Consider the following 8,908-nt stretch of genomic DNA (forward strand, 5'->3'; position numbering starts at 1 on the left):
TCGGGAGCTTTTTTGGAAAAAGCCTTGAATTGGACAGCGATTAAAGCTGAGGATGGGAAAATGCTGCATGCATATGCAATGTATTTGAGAGGATGCTGTAATGTAATGCAAGATTTACAGTATGTGGAGGAACTTGATGTCCCATCGAACCTAAGGCTAATTACATCCAAACTACCCTACAAACTCAGAAAAAAGTGGCGAAGCACAGCTTATGAGACACAACAGAGAACTTGCAGGAGAATCAGATTTAACAACTTTGTGGATTTTGTGGAAAAGCATGCCAAATGCTTTTGGATCCGTTGTTTGGAGACATTCAGGACCAAATAACAACGAAAAGGCCTCTCCCAAGAAGCAAAAGTGAACTAAAACAAATCAGCCAAAGAAGAAGCAGCTTTGCTACGTCAGTAGCTGTGAATACAGAGCCAGCAGGATGCACTGTAAAACAATCATCTGTTCCACAACAACCTGCTCAAACCACACCCAGTGGTATCATCCCTTCATGTGGATATTGTCATGGCAAACATGCTCTGATTGACTGCTCACAATTCAAAACAGTCACATGACAAAAAGGTTGACTTTTTAAGAAAGCAAGGATATTGTTTTGGTTGCCTACTAAAGGGTCATTTAAGCAAAAATTGTAAAAGAAGATTAATGTGTCATGTTTGCAAAATGAAACAACCTACTGTCCTTCATATTCCAAATGAAAAAGGCCCAAGGCAGGAAACTCAAGCAAAGCCCACTGCAGAGACAGAAGAAACCCCTATAAGCATTGCTCTTGTTTCAGCCGGTGATGCAACCGGGGCCGGGAAAGACTGTGCACTTTCAATCGTGCCAGTCAGAGTTAAGGCCGGAAAAGGGAACAGCTATGTTCAGACCTATGCCTTTCTCGATCCAGGCAGCACGGCAACATTTTGCACGGAAAATCTAATGGACCGACTGAATGTGAAAGGACGCAAAACAGAAATTATTTGGCGAACAATGGGACAGGAAAAGCCTGCGAAGACCTATGAGGTCAGAGGACTGGAGGTTGGAGACTTTGAAGGGTTCACATATCTGGACCTGCCGAAAGTGTACACACAGAGCAAGATACCTGTCTCAAAGAAAAACATCATCACAAAGGCTGACTTGAAGAGGTGGCCATATCTTGGTGGCATTGACTTAAAAGAAATTGAAGCAGACATTGAACTTCTTATTGGGACTGATGTTCCTCGGGCAATGGAGCCGTGGAATATAATAAACAGTCAAAAGAATGGACCATATGCAGTCCAAACCAGACTGGGATGGGTGGTAACTAGACCACTCAGTTGCAGTGCTACAGAACATGCTGGGCCCATCGCAGTGTCAACTAACAGAATCTCAGTAATTGAGCTGAAGGACCTCCTCATCAGACAATATAACCAGGATTTCTCTGAAAACATATATGAGAAGAAAAATGAGATGTCAGTTGAGGATAAATGTTCTATGGAGATCGCCTCAAGTTCAGTCTTTCTTAAAGATGGTCACGATCCTCTGCCACTGCCTTTCCGGGATAAAGACAAAGTCACACCTCAGGATAAGTTCAGAGAGAAAGAAAGACATCGGCATTCCTCCTTTTCTTCTTCCAAAAAAAATATGACAAAGATAAAGAAAAGGTCAAGAAGGACAAAGGAGACAAACGTGACAAAACGGAGGAACTCAGAGATCTGTACGGTTGGAGGGGAAGCTTACCTTTTAACCAAGAGCCAATGCCCTTAGAGGCTGATCCTTACACATTCCCATACGCCGGAAAAGGAGATGGCAAAGACGTGCACAGAACAGTCGAAAAGGAGAAAAGTAACAAAATCAATGACTCCACCAAGGACAAGACCATGGACCATGGAACAAGAAAACACATAAGACCATGGAACAAGGAAATATGTAACAAGACCATGGAACAAGGAAACACATAACAAGACCATGGACCTAAGACCATGGAACAAGTAAAGACATTTCCAGATGCCAAAGGCTTTGTGAGAAGTGTTTTGGTTAAAACCAAGACCAACACGGTTCAACGACCAATAGATGAACTCTGCCTGCTAATGGAAGCAGCTTGATGGACTGAGGGGGGCTTCGATTCTCCAGACTCGATGACTCGATGACCGCTTCAGATATGACTATGGACTTTGATGAGACTTGACTAATAACTCAAGTAACTTAATTAATTTTGAATTTGAAGAACATAATTGTTTGGATTATATTGTTCTATTATGGCTCCTGTGAATATTATTATTTATGTAATTGTTTTGCTAAAGCACACAATTAGGGGCCGGGATGTTGGAGCCAGTTTGACAATTAAATCAAATAATGTCAAGAATGATGTTAATGAATTATTGGATGTTTTAGATTTCATTGTGATTGACTGATTGTTTTCAGCTGCTCACGCTCCTACTGGTGAGCCACTTCCTCCTCCTATGATTAAGAAGACAGGACAGCTGGGTGCCCTTTGTCTGTCTATCATGTTGAAGGAGTGAGGAGTGAAACAGTTTGTTTACCGCTAAAACAAGTTATTTTGATTATGTTGAAAGTCAACCACGGAGAATATGTTTTGTTTGTGAAAATAAATTATGATCATTTTGAATCTAGAAATATCTCCGCGAGTGCTTATTAAGGAATTTAGTGAGTCAAACACCTCCTCCTCAAGACTACTCTGCATTACTTTATTTTTATTTTTTCGAACTTTTTTGAATGCAAGAGTAGCCGTTACAACCAGTGTTAAATCTATTGCTGTTTCTTTACCCGTAACTACATCTAACCTTGTTCCCGACCCATCATTCACACACACCAGTTCTTTTTCCTCCAAAAATGCTTCCAATGTTTCCCCATTCCAGTCATCCCTTTCACCCCACATTGTGCTATGTGCATTAAAGTCACCACACCAAATGATATTGCCACTCCAGTGCTCAACTATTTTTTCCAGTTGATGAATTTGTAATTTCTTGCACGGATTATAGAAGTTTAGCACTTTGTATCTTTCTTTATTATTCCATACTTCTACCCCTACTATTTCTAGTTCTTGTTTTTCTTTTAATATTGTATAATGCATGTCTTCTTTAATAAATATGGCACATCCTCCTCCTTGCCCATCATTCCTATCTTTACGTATTGTTACGTATCCTTTTATTATAAAGCTCAATTTTGGCTTCAGCCAGGTTTCTTGAATACATATTATATGTGGTTTATTTTTCATATTATTAATATATCCCTTTAGTTCCTGTCCGTTTGCTACTAAACTTCTGGCATTCCACTGAATAATTAACATGACGTTGGATTGTGGTAACATGACTCTGTCTCGTCTACTCTCTGTAGTTCACCTTGTACCTGTTCCCAAGATAGTTCTTTTAAATTTAAGAACTTTGCTGCTGCTTTGACAATTATTTTGATCTTCTCAGTTTTATTTCTTGCCTGTTCTGTACAGTTTATGACATATGCCAGGAACACAACTAGCTTGTCCATAGAAAGTCCTGTATTTGCTGCCTCTTGTTTTTTATTACTTGAACCATTGCCACTTCTGTCTCGTTCTGAACTATTCTCACTTCTATCTTGTTCTGCACTTTCTTGATTTCTTACTTTAACTGCCTCTGCGTATGTAATATTTCTTTCTACTTTGATTTGCTGTACTTCTGTTGCCTGTTTCCTAATGACACATCCCCCATACGCTGCTGTGTGATTCCCGCCACAGTTACAATACTTGACCAGATCATTATCTCCACATTGTCCATATTCATGCTCCCCTCCACACCTTCCACATCTCAACTTAGCATGGCACACACTGGCTATGTGCCCATAGCGTTGGCACTTGAAGCAGCGTACTGGGGGTGGGACGTAAGCTCTAACATAAAAGCTTAAAAACCCAATCATAATTCTTTGCGGGAGGACTTCCTCGACAAACTGTACTAATACTGATTCGCTCTCTGTCTTTTCTGCATTTCTATATGCCATCATTCTTGTCATCATCTTGACAGTTCCCCCTTTTATTTGTCTTTTTAATTCTTCTAAATTTTCACCTCTTGGAATTCCTGTCACTACTCCTCTTGCCCCCTTTCTTTCTCCCACTTCCATTTTTTCCTTTATTATCTTATTGCACAGTTTTTGCAACCGCATTGCTTTATTCTTTTGTTCTCCATTTTTGCATTTAATCAAAAGTCGTCCGTCCCTAAGCACCTTTGCTATCTCCACCTCTTCGATGTCCTTCTTTAACCCCTTAACCAGTGTCATTAAACTTATGTCATTCATGTCTCATCTTCTTCGTGAACTCTTTTAGCACTCGACTTTCCTTCATGCCCTCCACTCCCCTTCTTTCCTCTCTCCCCTCTAGTCCTATCCACGTCCATACCTTCCTCATACATCCCGTCACTATCCCCTTCCATCTCGATCCAGTCACAAAACAGCTTATGCACAACCGCCAAGAAGATTTGGATACTCTCACGTGTTTAGCCACCGCTCTTGGTTTACTCAGGGAAACACATTTCCCGCGCTCTCTTTGAAATGACGTCAAGGTTTTTCTTCTTCTTTGGTTTAATGGCGGTTGGCGAGCAACCTTGTGATGTGCATTACCGCCACCTTTTGATATGGAGTGTGGACCGAGGTATAACCCTACTCCAGTGTTTTTCAACCTTTTTTGAGCCAAGGCACATTTTTTTCATTGAAAAAATGCGGAGGCACACCACCAGCAGAAAACATTAAAAAATGAAACTCAGCATCCGATATTGACCGTACCATACCATACCAACTTTATTTATAAAGCCCTTTAAAAACAAGCACAGTTGAAGAATAAAGGGCTGTACACCACAAAGAAATAGAGGCAAAGGACAGACTACAAAATAACATTTAAAACAGAAATGAAAATACTCATTGAAAAAGCAAATGCAAATTACCCTAAGAACAATTTGTTAGATAAAAAAACAGTTTAAAAAGTTAAAAACAGTTAAAAAAGTTAAAAGCTAAAAACAGTTTAAAGTCTCATAGTCTCATATGCTGGGTTAAAAGCCAGTGAATAAAAATGGGTTTTAAGAAGGGTCTTAAAAATAGCCAAAGAAGGGGCCTGTCTCACATGGAGAGGGAGATCGTTCCAGAGTTTGGGACCCCAACAGAGAAGGCTCTGTCCCCTCTGAGCTTGCGCTTTGTTTTGGGTACCTCCAGGATCAGCTGATCAGCTGACCTGAGGGACCGGGTGGGGGCATAGAGGTGGAGCAGCTCAGAGAGGTACGGTGGGGCAAGACCACACAAGGATTTAAAAACGAGTAAGATAATTTTAAAATGGACTCTAAAAGACACAGTAAAAAGTTGTTCTTGCAATTGTTGGATATGACTTTAAACCATAACCAAGCATGCATCACTATAGCTCTTGTCTCAAAGTAGGTTTACTGTCACCACCTGTCACATCACGCCGTGACTTATTTTGAGTTTTTTGGTGTTTTATTGTGTGTAGTGTTTTAGTTTTTGTCTTGCGCTCCTATTTTGGTGCCTTTTTTTCTGTAGCAGTTTCATGTCTTCCTTTAACCTAGGTTCCATTCTAGAGGCTAATCTTTCCTGTGATAAAATGGCAACCAAGGTAATCAAAAAGGTCAACCAACGAACAAGATTTCTCTACAGAATCTCCTCTCTGGTCAACAAAAGCACCATGAAGATTCTAGCGGGAACTCTCATTCAACCCTTTTTCGATTACGCATGCACCTCCTGGTACCCCAGCACCTCCAAAACCCTCAAATCTAAACTCCAAACATCCCAGAACAAGCTAGTCAGGTTACTTCTAGACCTCCACCCCAGATCACACCTCACTCCTACCCACTTCTCCAAAGTGGGCTGGCTCAAGGTGGAGGACAGAGTAAAACAACTTGCACTGAGCCTAGTCTATAAAATCCGCTACACCTCCCTGATACCGAAGTACATGTTAAACTACTTCCTTAACGTAAACGACCGCCATAACCACAACACCAGGGGGAGCTCCACTAACCACGTTAAACCCAGATTCCGATCTAACAAAGGTCTTAACTCATTCTCCTTCTATGCCACATCAATATGGAATGCACTCCCAACAGGTGTAAAAGAAAGGGCATCTCTATCCTCCTTCAAAACCGCACTAAAACAACACCTCCAGTCAACTTCAACCCTTGACTAACACCCTCCCCCTTCCACATCCCACTTCCCCGGATTGTTAATAACCAAATGTAAATAATCAAATGTATTTCTAATGTATATACTTGTTCTTATGCTATCTGAGCTCACTATGTTCTCTGCTCGCTGTACATATCCTACCAAGTCAGACCTACACTGTTTCAATGTCCATTTCTCTGATGATGCAATTGTTGATGACTGAAGTGCTGATATCAACCAAACCCTCCTCATCCCACCCCCCGGATTGTAAATAATTTAAATAATTCAATGTATATACTCTGATGATTAACTTGTGTGATGACTGTATTATGATGATAGTATATATTTGTACCATGAATTGATTTAAGTGGACCCCGACTTAAACAAGTGGAAAAACCTATTCGGGTGTTACCATTTAGTGGTCAATTGTACGGAATATGTACTGAACTGTGCAATCTACCAATAAAAGTTTCAATCAATCAATACACTTCTTTCCTCTCTCCCCTCTAGTCCTATCCATGTCCATACCTTCCTCATACATCTCGTCACTATACCCTTCCATCTCGATCCAGTCACAAATCTTCTTCTTCTTTTTTTTTGTTCAATGGTGTTTTGCAAGCAACCTTCTCATTTGCATTACCGCCACCTTCTGAAATGGAGTGTGGACCTACTTAACTTAATATTCTTTTATTTAACCTAGTCTTTTTAAAATATGTATATAATGTTTTGTATCCTATGTGTTCTGAGTGCAATCTTAAAATATCTTCCACTACTAACCTAACCTTCCCTTTCGCTAACTTATTTCCCAGTATTTCCCTTTCTCTATTGTATTTCCTACACTGTATTAAAACATGTCCTACCCTTTCTATATGACGGCAACAGTCACAGAGCCCTGTATTATGTTTCCCTATCAATTTCAATGAACTATTTAGATATGTATGTCCTAATCTCATTATCGTAATAATGTCTTCTTCCTTCCTAATTCTATTGCCTCCTCTCATTACACCTTCTCTCCTCCAGTCACAAATCAGATTATGCCAGCCGCCAAAAAGATTCAAACACATTTTTTTTTTTTGGACTTTTTTTTTTGGTAAATTTTTTTTAAATGAACAACAAACATACATTTATAATTCACACACAAGTCAAGGCACTTTCAACAACATCAAGGAACGAAAACAAAAGCAAATACAGATAGAGTAATAATACTAAAAAATATGGAAAAATAAATAAATAAATAAAAAGACAAAAAGGGCTACCGAAATCACTTATGTTTTTAACAAAGATATCAATTTAAGGGGTTTTGTACTCTTAATCATTCTCCAAGATTTGATAGATAATTGCAACCCATTAGCCAATTAGAAAATGTAGGCCTTACTTTGTAAATTGATTGATTGATTGATTGAAACTTTTATTAGTAGTTTGCACAGTACAGTACATATTCCGTACAATTGACCACTAAATGGTAACACCCCAATAAGTTTTTCAACTTGTTTAAGTCGGGGTCCACGTAAATCATCCATCCATCCATCCATTTTCTACCGCTTGTCCCTTTTTGGGGTCGCTGGAGCCTATCTCAGCTGCATTCGGGCGGAAGGCGGGGTACACCCTGGACAAGTCGCCACCTCATCACAGGGACCACGTAAATCAATTCATGGTAAATCGACATTTATGTAGAAATTTTTTTGCCTGCAGCATAATAATGTTGACAAACATTTCTATGTTACAGTCGTTTATAAAAATACCAAATTTGATCTCTTCTATAATGAATGGAAGATTCAAACTTTTATAGTTCGGGATATGACTTAAAAGCATTATCAAACATTGTTGAACAGGAAATGATTAGACTTAAGAGATGATTTGATGTCAATAAATTATCATTAAATGTAAAAAAAAAACTTCATGATTTTTTTGTAAGAGGAAAAGGGAGGAAACGATCAAACTGTCAATAGATGGAATTGATATTGAAAGGGTTTCTGAACTTAGATTTTTAGGAGTGATACTGGATGACGGTCTGACATGGAAATCTCATATTGCACATGTACGGAAAAAGATGTCTAAGACTATTTTTATATTAAATATGGTAAAATATGTGTTAGATTATAGGGCAATGCGTATATTGTATGGTGCACTTATATTGCCATATATCAGCTACTGTGTGGAAGTGTGGGGGAACACATATAAGAGTAACAAAGTGTGGGGGAACACATAGAGTAACATAAAGTGTGGGGGAACACATATAAGAGTCACATAAAGGCATTGTATCAACTACAGAAAAGAGCTATAAGGATTATTCATAAAGTAGATTACTTAGAACACACTAACATATTATTTATTAATTCTGGTTTATTGAAACTACAGGAGCTAGCAAAGTTACAGACATTATGTGTCATGTTTAAGGCAAATTTACAAAAAATGTTTATCACTTCTGAGAATGAAGAGCATAGAAGAAAAGGTAATTTCCAACATCAGTATTCAAGGACAACTTTAAAACAAATGTGTATATCAATGGTGGGGGTTCAACTATGGAATTCTCTTTACAATGAGATAAAAGATTGTAAAAATATATTCCAATTGAAAAACATATATAAAGACAGAACAATAAGATCATATGGACAGCCATAAGTGTTTACATTTTGCTTTATATTTATTATTTTACTTATTTTTTGCCTGGTTTTGTATTTGTTTTGTATCATCCTGTGAGTTGTATATTATTTTATTTTTATTTTCGGTTTGTACTTCATGAAGTTTTGCACTTGTTGTGTTTTTTTTTTTTTGTTTTCATTATATTTGGATGTAA

Source organism: Entelurus aequoreus, linkage group LG10, assembly GCF_033978785.1.
Source record: "Entelurus aequoreus isolate RoL-2023_Sb linkage group LG10, RoL_Eaeq_v1.1, whole genome shotgun sequence".
NCBI lineage: Eukaryota > Metazoa > Chordata > Actinopteri > Syngnathiformes > Syngnathidae > Entelurus > Entelurus aequoreus.